At 34.7% G+C, this 10,043-nt stretch overlaps 1 protein-coding gene and 1 long non-coding RNA gene across 35 annotated transcripts in view; one reads left to right on the top strand and one right to left on the bottom strand.

Moving 5' to 3' along the window:
* The window catches only part of LOC143243352 (uncharacterized), a 30,907-nt gene extending 25,544 nt beyond the window's left edge, over nt 1-5,363 (top strand). Inside the window, exons 1-2 of one of the 2 annotated variants that reach the window (XR_013024330.1) lie at nt 4,455-4,609; nt 5,178-5,363. This is a non-coding gene — a long non-coding RNA (uncharacterized LOC143243352). Of the gene's footprint in view, nt 1-4,454; nt 4,610-5,177 lie in introns of those variants that run through there. The other variant, XR_013024329.1, reaches the window with a different exon arrangement.
* The window catches only part of LOC143243348 (uncharacterized), a 207,172-nt gene that overhangs the window by 99,486 nt on the left and 97,643 nt on the right, over nt 1-10,043 (bottom strand). The gene's annotated exons all lie outside the window — the stretch shown is intronic.

Here is a 10,043-nt window from a genome sequence, read left to right on the forward strand (position 1 = left end):
TTTCATGTTTTTCATTAAATTTGTGGCTAATTTTCTTGAAGAATAAAAAAAAGTGATTAACAAAATCAAATAAATATATGGTATCAAAGAAACGTTCTAGAACATAAATAACACATATGGTTATTCACAAGTAACGCCCCTACAGGAGTATACGTAATGAAAAAACTGTAGCACCTTAAATGTGTCACGTCTCACCCACCTATCAAAAAGCACGGAACTAACCAGGCCATCTGTGATGCCATAACTCATCACTTAATGTGTACTTCCACAGTAGGTGGGGGGAGTTTTGAATATGTTTCTATTACATTTTTTTTTTCATACAGGCAGAAAAGCTCAGCATCTAAGGTAAGAAATTTTCAGACTTAAGAGGAGCACTTAATGAAGCACTTAATGACCGGAATACGAGTGTCATCCTGTATTCATGAAAAAACAACAGAGATGCACAGCTACATCTCTGAAAATGACAACCGACAGACGCGTCTTTTCAGAGAGTTTTAACTTCATTAACCATTTACAGCTCTGGTCAGTTTTGTCAAGAGCATTTATAGACCCACCAGGGAAATTTCTCCAACCTTCCTGACCTCTCGGTTGAACTGGCTCTAGCAAGAGCCTTCGAACTTTGTAGCTTTCACTGAGGAAAAATTACAAATTTGGTGCCATAAAATGAAGTGCCTGGTAAGAACATTTCACTAAAAATTTTAAAATATTGTAGACGTATAGAAATATAAATTTATAATATGAACTGCTTACTTAGCGCTATTATATCCAACACCACTATTATATTAAACAGGAACCATAAGGTTCTACTAGAACTGTTGGGTTTCAGTTTTGGTTTTGCTTGTTCATTTTTAAACACATCCTCTACATATTCCAAGTTTTATTCACTTTAACTGTCAACATTACAAAGAGTCTTACAGAGAGATTCATAATAACCTATACGATGTTTCGTTGTTTTTCTGTATCTTTAGAGAAGTGTTACAACAGTCAGTCATTGTTGTAGTTCAATGTTTATCTAAATCTTTAGAGAAGTGTCACAACAGTCAGTCATTGTTGTAGTTCAGTGTTTGTCAACATCTTTAGAGAAGTGTTACAACATTCAGTCGTTGTTGCAGTTCAATGTTTATCTCTATATTTAGAGAAGTGTTGCAACAGTCAGTCATTGTCCGTAGTTCAATGTTTATCTATATATTTACAGAATTATTGGTACATTTAGTAAATATATAGAAAACACACACCATCAACGTAAAGATACGTAAAATTAAAATTATCCGAGTAAAACCACATTATGGTAACGCTTGTAATTTGTAAATATTAGTTAAACTAAATTATCAATTTTCAAACATTGTGTTATTATAATTATCAGTTCATGTTAGTGACTGACTTGTCTTTTCCAAAGTTCAAGGGATTTTCTATACCCTGAACAATGAGTATTTTACGTTGTTCTTGTTGTTTCAAATTTAGAGGGCCCGGCGTGGCCAAGCGTGTTAAGTCGTGCGACTCGTAATCTGAGGGCGGCGGGTTCGCATCCCCGTCGCGCCAAATATGCTCCCTTTTTGAGCCGTGGGGGCGTTATAATGTGACGGTCAATCCCACTACTCGTTGGTAAAAGAGTTAGCAGTGGGTGGTTATGACTAGCTACCTTCCCTGTGGTGTTACACTGCTAAATTATGGACGGCTAGCACAGATAACCTATGAGTTGCTTCGTGCGAAATTAAAAAACAAACAAACAAACCAATTTAGCGCAAAGCTACACAATAGGCTATCCCTGCTCTGCCCACAACGGGTATCGAAACCCGGTTTGTAGCGTTGTAAGTCCGTACACATACCACTGGGGGGCAGTACTTTACGTCTTTACATCCACTGACCTTAATAATATTGTTAACACCTGCCCCACGAACCAGCACAGAATCTAATATGGAGTCTCTTCATAAACCGATCATGTCAGGTTATTTCGATAGATCTTAATGAATGAGGCTCGGAGAAACTTCTAAACCAACCAAAAGCAAAAACATAAAAATATGAATTATGAAATGTATATGAATTATGCAATAGTGGTACCACGCTGTGTGTTATACTATAATTTGTATATTTATACTTTATTGGTGAAAGAACATTTTTTAATTTGATAATCGCTAGGAAAATCATCGTATCTATTAACGCATTGTGCCACCTGCTGCTATTTCAAGACAACATTTTTGGGGCTTCACTGTGGTGTTAGTTTCACAAAGTATTAAAACTAAGGATTTCGTATATATGATTCCAATCCATCTTTTTACAGGTAACGATACTGGTGTGCCCACTTTTATGTATCACTGTCAATGCAGCAAACAATTAATAAATCTTTGATTGGTCAGTTGTGTCGAATCGATTAGATTAGCTTTGAATAATTTATCCATCTCATCTGGACCCACAGTTCAGCTTAATGGGTAGGCTTAACCCATGAGATTCACAACACCATCTAGAACATTTCAACCATGTTGTGTTTTCCCCTTTCAAGTTAACATTTCCATGTAAACACTGATAGTCTCGAGTATAGGTCATGGGTTTGATGTAATAACTTCGACTTCGAAGGAAATACCAAATGTTTTCTCTTTTATGTCCAATCAGAACAACCCAAACCTTTCCTGAAATGACTGTTTTTTATATCCATGTTAAGATTATGGATTGGATCATTGGCAGATATTAAAATACAGTTATGTCTTCTCTTTTATATCTAATCAGAGCAATCCAAACCTTTCTGGAATGACTGTTTTTTATATCCTCGTTATGATTTCAGGTTCGATCGTTATCAGATGTTACAATACAGTGATGTCTTCTCTTTTATATCTCATCAGAACAACCCAAACTAAACACGAGATGGCAATATTTGAGTGACTTTCACACTTTGGATCGAGAAATCCGCTTTCTACTAAGTCAAAGGCCCAGAATGGTTCAGGTACTCGACTCGTAATCTGAGGGTCGCGGGTTCGAATCCCCGTCATACCAAACATACTCACCCTTCAAACGTGGGGGCATTATAATGTGACGGTCAATACACTATTTGTTGTTAAAAGGGTAGCTCGAGAGTTTGCTGTGGGTGGAGATAACTAACTGTTTTTCCTCTAGTCTTATACTGCTATATTAGGGACGGCTAGCGCAGATAGCCCTCGTGTTGCTTAGCGCGAAATTCAAAAAACAAACAGACAAAGTAAATGAAGTATCAGTTTCATCTGATATTAGAAGTTTTTTCAATTCTTCTCACATCAACATGAGAAAAAAATTCATCAGCTCAGCAACGATGGATATATTTAATGTTGTTGTTTTTTCATATTAACGTCAGCGTAAGAAATAGGAGAAAGTAATATTTTGAGGGGAAATATAAGTACTTGTAATTTTTATTTGTTTATAATGCTTTTTACCCTGCCTGCGCGGTACACACAAGAAAACTGGTTGTTGTACCTAATAAAATCTTATCTGCGCTTCTACTGTACAGTTTCAGTTATAATCGGATTACGAATTTCATTTTTTTTGTTGCTCTACGTTTGTTCTACCTCACTAGATTAATTCGGATACGATCCAATTTTTTCTTGGGATGTACTTGTAGAGGGATGGGTGTGGGGGGGAACAGAGTGATTAGTTAGTGTCTCAGGCAACATAAGAAACAACACGAAATAGCTGGAGATAAAAGAGAAAGAACGACCCAAGATGGCTGCCACCTGTAAAGTATCCTCTGTCTGATCAATACGACAACGTTACACTCAGATCAGTAGAATGTTCTTGAATGTTTCTACTCATAACAAGAGAAATCTAACATTTAAGTACCGTCATATGCTCTCACTCGACCCATATGAGGTTTATAAGGTTAAAATTATAGTTCCAGTCCCCTCGATGAACACAGAATAGATAGCCTATTGTATAGCTCTGCAATTACCAAGAAATCACTACAATAGTAACAATAATAATACCACTATAATATATTCACGTGTTAACATGAATTTCTGGGTTACAGATTTCTCGTTTTAGTTGGTGCGACCTCTACGCCAAAGTATTTTTTATTGTATTGTTGATATGCGTCTCAGAATAAAGGTCTTGGAGCCTAGTTGTAGTTAGAGTGAATCATCACAATGGACAATATGCCAAGAGTTACTTTAGTGCCAGAAAAATATCCATAAACATCAGTATATATAAACTATTTTAAACAATCGTATTGTTGAGAACTCAGATTTTGAACGAATTCCCTCAGCTTCAAGTAGGTGGCGCCAGTAAACACATCACGAAGCTTTTCTGTGGGGTAGGTGTATATATATCAGGCTTAGAAGGTGCGAGAAAGACTGTCGAATTGAGAATAACTTTGCACAAACGTCATTACAAGGGTAGGAAATCTGGTGTTCTGTGTCCACCACAACAGGTGATACACGAGTGAGGTTTATTATCAGGTTTATTAATCTCATGGCCTGGCCTGGCATAAATTTTAAACAAATGATCTTCTTAAATGTTAAGTAACTCCCCTAGTGGCTGTAAGGGTTAGTATATTTGGTGCGACGGGGGATTTGAACCCGTGGTTTACGAGTCGAACGTCTTAACCCACCTGACCATGCCGGACCTTATAGAGATTTTCTTTTCAACTAAAGTAAGTTGATATAAGCCAGTAAGTTTCGTTTGAAAACATTTAGTTAAGTATAATGGTGAAAGTGGAAGAAAGTTTCTCATTCTTGTCATGAATTTGTACTTCGTGTTTTATAACTAATTTATGACTCCACTGTTATCATGCAATACACACCAGTACATGTAAAATGACTCTTTGACATCACATTTGTTTGGAACGAAAATTCACAAGTTGCTACTTGTGGCATAGTTTATCAGGTTACGGAAGATATTTCTTAGCGTAACAATGATTTTGAAGCAAAATGACCACTTACTAGACTTGTTCATTGAGGAAACCAGTCTTCCCAGTAGCACGGTGGTATGTCTCAGGACTTACAATGCTTGAAAACAAGTTTAGATACTTAATGTACGCTAAACACAAATAGCCCCTTTCCGTAGCTTCTCAGTCAATAAGAAGAACAAATTGAACTGTTTTCCTCTAGTGGCAGTTAACGAAAGTACTAAAATACCAATTTCAACAAGAATAAATTTTATCGTACTTTTAACACATGAGTCTAATAAATAAAATACACGTTTTTTTTTTCTACTTTTAGAATATTTGGAAACCAGCGAAGGTGGAATGGTTTCTCCTGGACGGTATAAATACCCGGAGCGATGAACGAACGTTAAGGGGACATTTCGAGAACCCACGCTCTCCGCCTTCACCCCAAACTCACTGTGTGTGTTTACAATTGATGACCACATAGCAAAGTCATACAATTAAAAGGAAAGACACTAAACAGATCCAAGCCTATAGGACCACATACCTACACTGAGGATCCACTGAAAATAAAGTATAGGACCACGCATACCTACACAGGTGTTGAGTTCGATCCCACTGAAAACGTTAATTAAAAGAACATCTTAATATATGATTTGCTACTAAAGAACACAGTGGTGTTAACTAAATTTATAGGCCAATTCCTGTTTCACAAACCGTTTTAATTGTCTAAAGTTTCAGGTTATTTGATAAAAATCATTTTAGTTGTTTTATTATTTACTTCTTGTTATTAAAGTCAAGTTGTACATAAATTATTTATCTATTGAAAACACTATATGGGTTACATCATACATCTAAACTGCCCTGACATCCAGTGAAATGTGAATTACAGTCAGTAAATAAGAATAGTAATTATTAGAACATGAGCTGTCAAATTATTGTGTGCACATTTGTTATTTATTTTATTTCTACAAATAACATTAATAATATGATAAAAGTATAATGTTATTATATTTTAATTACAATTTAATGTTTATTTGTCTTTCTGAATTATTTACTATAATATATGAAATATGCTATTAAGCGCAATCTACATTACATAAACTAATTGTGTAAAATCTTACTGATTGAAGTATAATATTTATAATTGGTTAAAAATGTAATACTGAAGACATTTTACAATGTTCTTCATTGTGACCAACACTTGTTTTGAAAAGTACAGTTTTCTTTCATTGTTTCATGTTTAACTATATGGTGTAAGGAAGCAACATTGACCACGATATAATATTTCACATTGTTCGTATGTCACTTGAATAAATGATTAGAGAAACATAGTGTTCTAATAAGTAGTTTTAAAATATAAAACACATTATTATACTTGTATTGTGAATTGTTTGTATATTTCTTTTATCAGCCAGTAATTAAAATTCCACTGGCCTTGTTATTTGAACAATAAACAGAGATGCGCGGAACGTGCAAAGAGATGGGTCGATATGCAAACAATCAAACGTATTAAAAGATAGAAATAAATACAGTTTCATAATATGTTATTATAAATGGAGCTGAAAGCTCATTCTCAATCCCATATCTAAAGGTTTTCTTGATAATTTGTATGGTAAAACTACTTACACTCATGAAATACTATTCAGTAGTGGTATAGATATGTCTCGTATACAATAATTTTTAAAGATAAATTTAAGTATGGGATTTGATATAATTAGATTATGAGACATTAAAGTTCTTAATATAATTGTAAAATGATAAAATGGTCCCGGGTGCGTAACAAAAATATTCATCCCTGGATATTAATTACTAAAACAGTGATTTGTTTTGTTGTTGTTTTTTAAATTTTGCGCAAAGCTACATAATGATTATCTGCGCTTGCCGTAGATCAGCGATGTTATCTCTTATGTAACATTTAAGTTATGTCGTAGTAAGTGATGCCATCTCTTGTGTAACATCCAAAGTTATGTCGTAGATAAGTTATGTCATCTCTTGTGTAACATTCAAAGCTACGTCGTAGATAAGTGACGTCATATCTTGTTTAACATTTAAAGTTATGTCGTAGATAAGTAATGTTATCTTTATGTAACATTTAAAGTTATATGTAATACTTCATATTGTGTAATAACCCTAATGCCTGCTGCTTACATAAGACATATATGGAATAAATTGTTGGAACATTTCCTATAGATAAGCAAGATATAAATGAAAGTACAATGTGTAATGTCGTATTTGTGAAAATATAATATACAAATTTGTTAAAAATATAATATATAATGTCGTTGAAACTTAAAACATGTAAAGTCATTGAAAACATAACGTATTTCTCAGTCTACGAAGTGTATAAACATAGTTTTATGCATATATATGCTTGCTGTCATAGGAGAATATATACCCATTGTTATAATATTTACAAAGTTAAAAATACAAGAGGCTTAGACTGATACAAAAGGTTAATAATTTTCTCGTATCTACCTTTGTTGTAGACACCATAATTTTCCTAATGTTGAATAAAACCTTTAAGGTTTTTTCTCCATTGTATTTTTTAAATTAAAAAATAACTTACCTTATAAGGATCGAAACGAGAAACAACGTTACGGAGACTCGTGACCGCGAGGAACTGCTCAGAAACTCAAATTCGATCTTATATTTCACCAAGAAGAAAGGTGGGAATACTGAAACCTCGTCCAATCGCAGCCCCTGTTGGCAGCTTTCTAGCATTACAGCAGTGTTGCGGGTGATTGTGAGCATCTTGTGACTCTACCCATCATGGTATCAAATTGTACTAAATCTGCCACTCGTGTGATCGAGTCTTCAGTAGAATGATGGTCATAATTATAATTGTATTCATAAACTCAAATAAATATAAAGAACATCTCATGAATCTATATAATTCTTGTATATCATGGAATTATTTTATTGAATATTTTCGCAGATAGCCCTCTCATAGCTTTGCGTGAACTTCATAACAAACAAATCCTTTGAGATCGTATAGCAGGATCTGACTGTCACTCTTATAATACATCCAAAGTTCAAAAGTGCGGAGCGTGTTTTTTATTTTGATTTTGATAATAACTGAACGTGAGCCACGGAACCTCCAATCTAGCACATTAATCTCAGGTCCAAGCTTGACCCATGAACTTAAGTAAAACACGTGTATTGTAAAGCAGTAACTGCAGAAAGTGGGAACATGTGTCACAGAAGCAATTGCCTTGTGTGTGTGTGTGTGTGTGAATTTAATGAACATTTAAGTGGAATATGGCGAGTTTTATTCACCAATAGAAGTTGTCAAGGATGATCTATATTTATTTCCTCCTGATAAAGAAACGTGAAAAGAGTCATAGAAAGTTTCACAAGTAAATAACTGGTGAGAAAAATAATTTCGTGAGTTCACAAGAATCTTTGTTCATAATTACATAAAAATAACATATGCCGGGCCACACGGTTCAAGTATCTTGATCGTATTAATTAATTTGTCTTTGTACTCAACCAATCATCAACATCTAAATAAATACGCGCGTGTCTAGAACTTGATACTGATGTTAAATAGCACTAAAACATAAATATATTAGTATTTATTATTTCAAATAATGGAGTCAGGAAAAAAGAACCAGAAGAAAAAAAGTTAATTCGATAAAAAATACAACATTTCAAAGTCATCTTTCTCTATTAATAACCATACTGGGTGTCAAACATCAATAATTATTTTGTCCTTCGCTGGTACAGCAGTAAGTCTACGGATTCACAACGCTAAAATCAGGGGTTTGATTTCCCTCGGTGGACTCAGCAGATAGCCCAATGTGGCTTTACCATAAGAAAACACACACACATAATTATTTTTTACTCACTATCCCGTGTCTCCGTTTATGAAGCTGATGGCAGGATATTTATTTATTCCGTTAGACCACGAGAATACATCTGAGGGGATCATAAATTTACATAATCTTCCGCAATATTGATAATATTTGTATCTCGTTGCTGGGGAAGCTGGTATCAGTTTCATAATTCCTACATATTTACCCAAAATAGACGTGATCACCTAGAAGATGAATTAGTGTTTTATTGTAACTAACTATTTGTAGCTACACTAAACGATTGTTTTGTTTGTTTTGGAATTTCGCACAAAGCAACTCGAGGGCTATCTGTGCTAGCCGTCCCTAATTTAGCAGTGTAAGACTAGAGGGAATGCAGCTAGTCATCACCACCCACCGCCAACTCTTGGGCTACTCTTTTACCAACGAATAGTGACATTGACCGTCACATTATAACGCCCCCACGGCTGAATTTTATTTTGGGTTTAAGTTGTTGTATAAGTAAGGTTTCTTTAATTTTGCGTTTGTTTATGTTTGTTTCTTTATTTAGTATTTGAGTGTTTTCTATGGTTATGTTGTGTTTATTTGACTTGCAGTGTTCGAAAACGTGTGAAGGTGACTTTTTATGTTCTTTGAATCTAGTTTCCATTTTTCTACTTGTTTCTCCAATATAGAAGTCGTGGCAGTTATCACATTGTATTTTATAAATAATGTTGATATGGTGTTTGTCAGTGTAAAGGAACGCCATTATACCTATATTAATATAGATATAATTGTATTCAAACATCGTTGTTTTTTGTTTTTGGAATTTCGCACAAAGCTACTCGAGGGCTATCTGTGCTAGCCGTCCCTAATTTAGCAGTGTAAGACTAGAGGGAAGGCAGCTAGTCATCACCACCCACCGCCAACTCTTGGGCTACTCTTTTACCAACGAATAGTGGGATTGACCGTCACATTATAACGCCCCCACGGCTGGGAGGGCGAGCATGTTTTTGCACGACTCGTGCGCGAACCCACGACCATCAGATTACGAAGCGCACGCCTTAACGCGCTAGGCCATGCCAGGCCTGCACACTAAACGATAGAAGGAATAATATATGAAGTAAACAGAACTGGAACAAAAATTCTATAATTCATCGTGTTTGTGATTGCCTAATAACGTTATTATGGACAGAACATAAAAAATGATTTTGTTTTATTTTAAATTGGCCCTCTACGTTTTGCTGATTAAATTTCTGTGATTTACGATAATTTGATATAGTTTATTCATATTTAAATTAGGTGTTTTGAAGTAACTCAAAATTAATTCCCTCATCGTGAACCTTCGAAAAAATATCCAGTTCCAAATGAGATAGAAGATTTACTATTCTTTGTAAGTTTGTAAA

This window comes from Tachypleus tridentatus, unplaced genomic scaffold (assembly GCF_004210375.1).
Source record: "Tachypleus tridentatus isolate NWPU-2018 unplaced genomic scaffold, ASM421037v1 Hic_cluster_2, whole genome shotgun sequence".
NCBI lineage: Eukaryota > Metazoa > Arthropoda > Merostomata > Xiphosura > Limulidae > Tachypleus > Tachypleus tridentatus.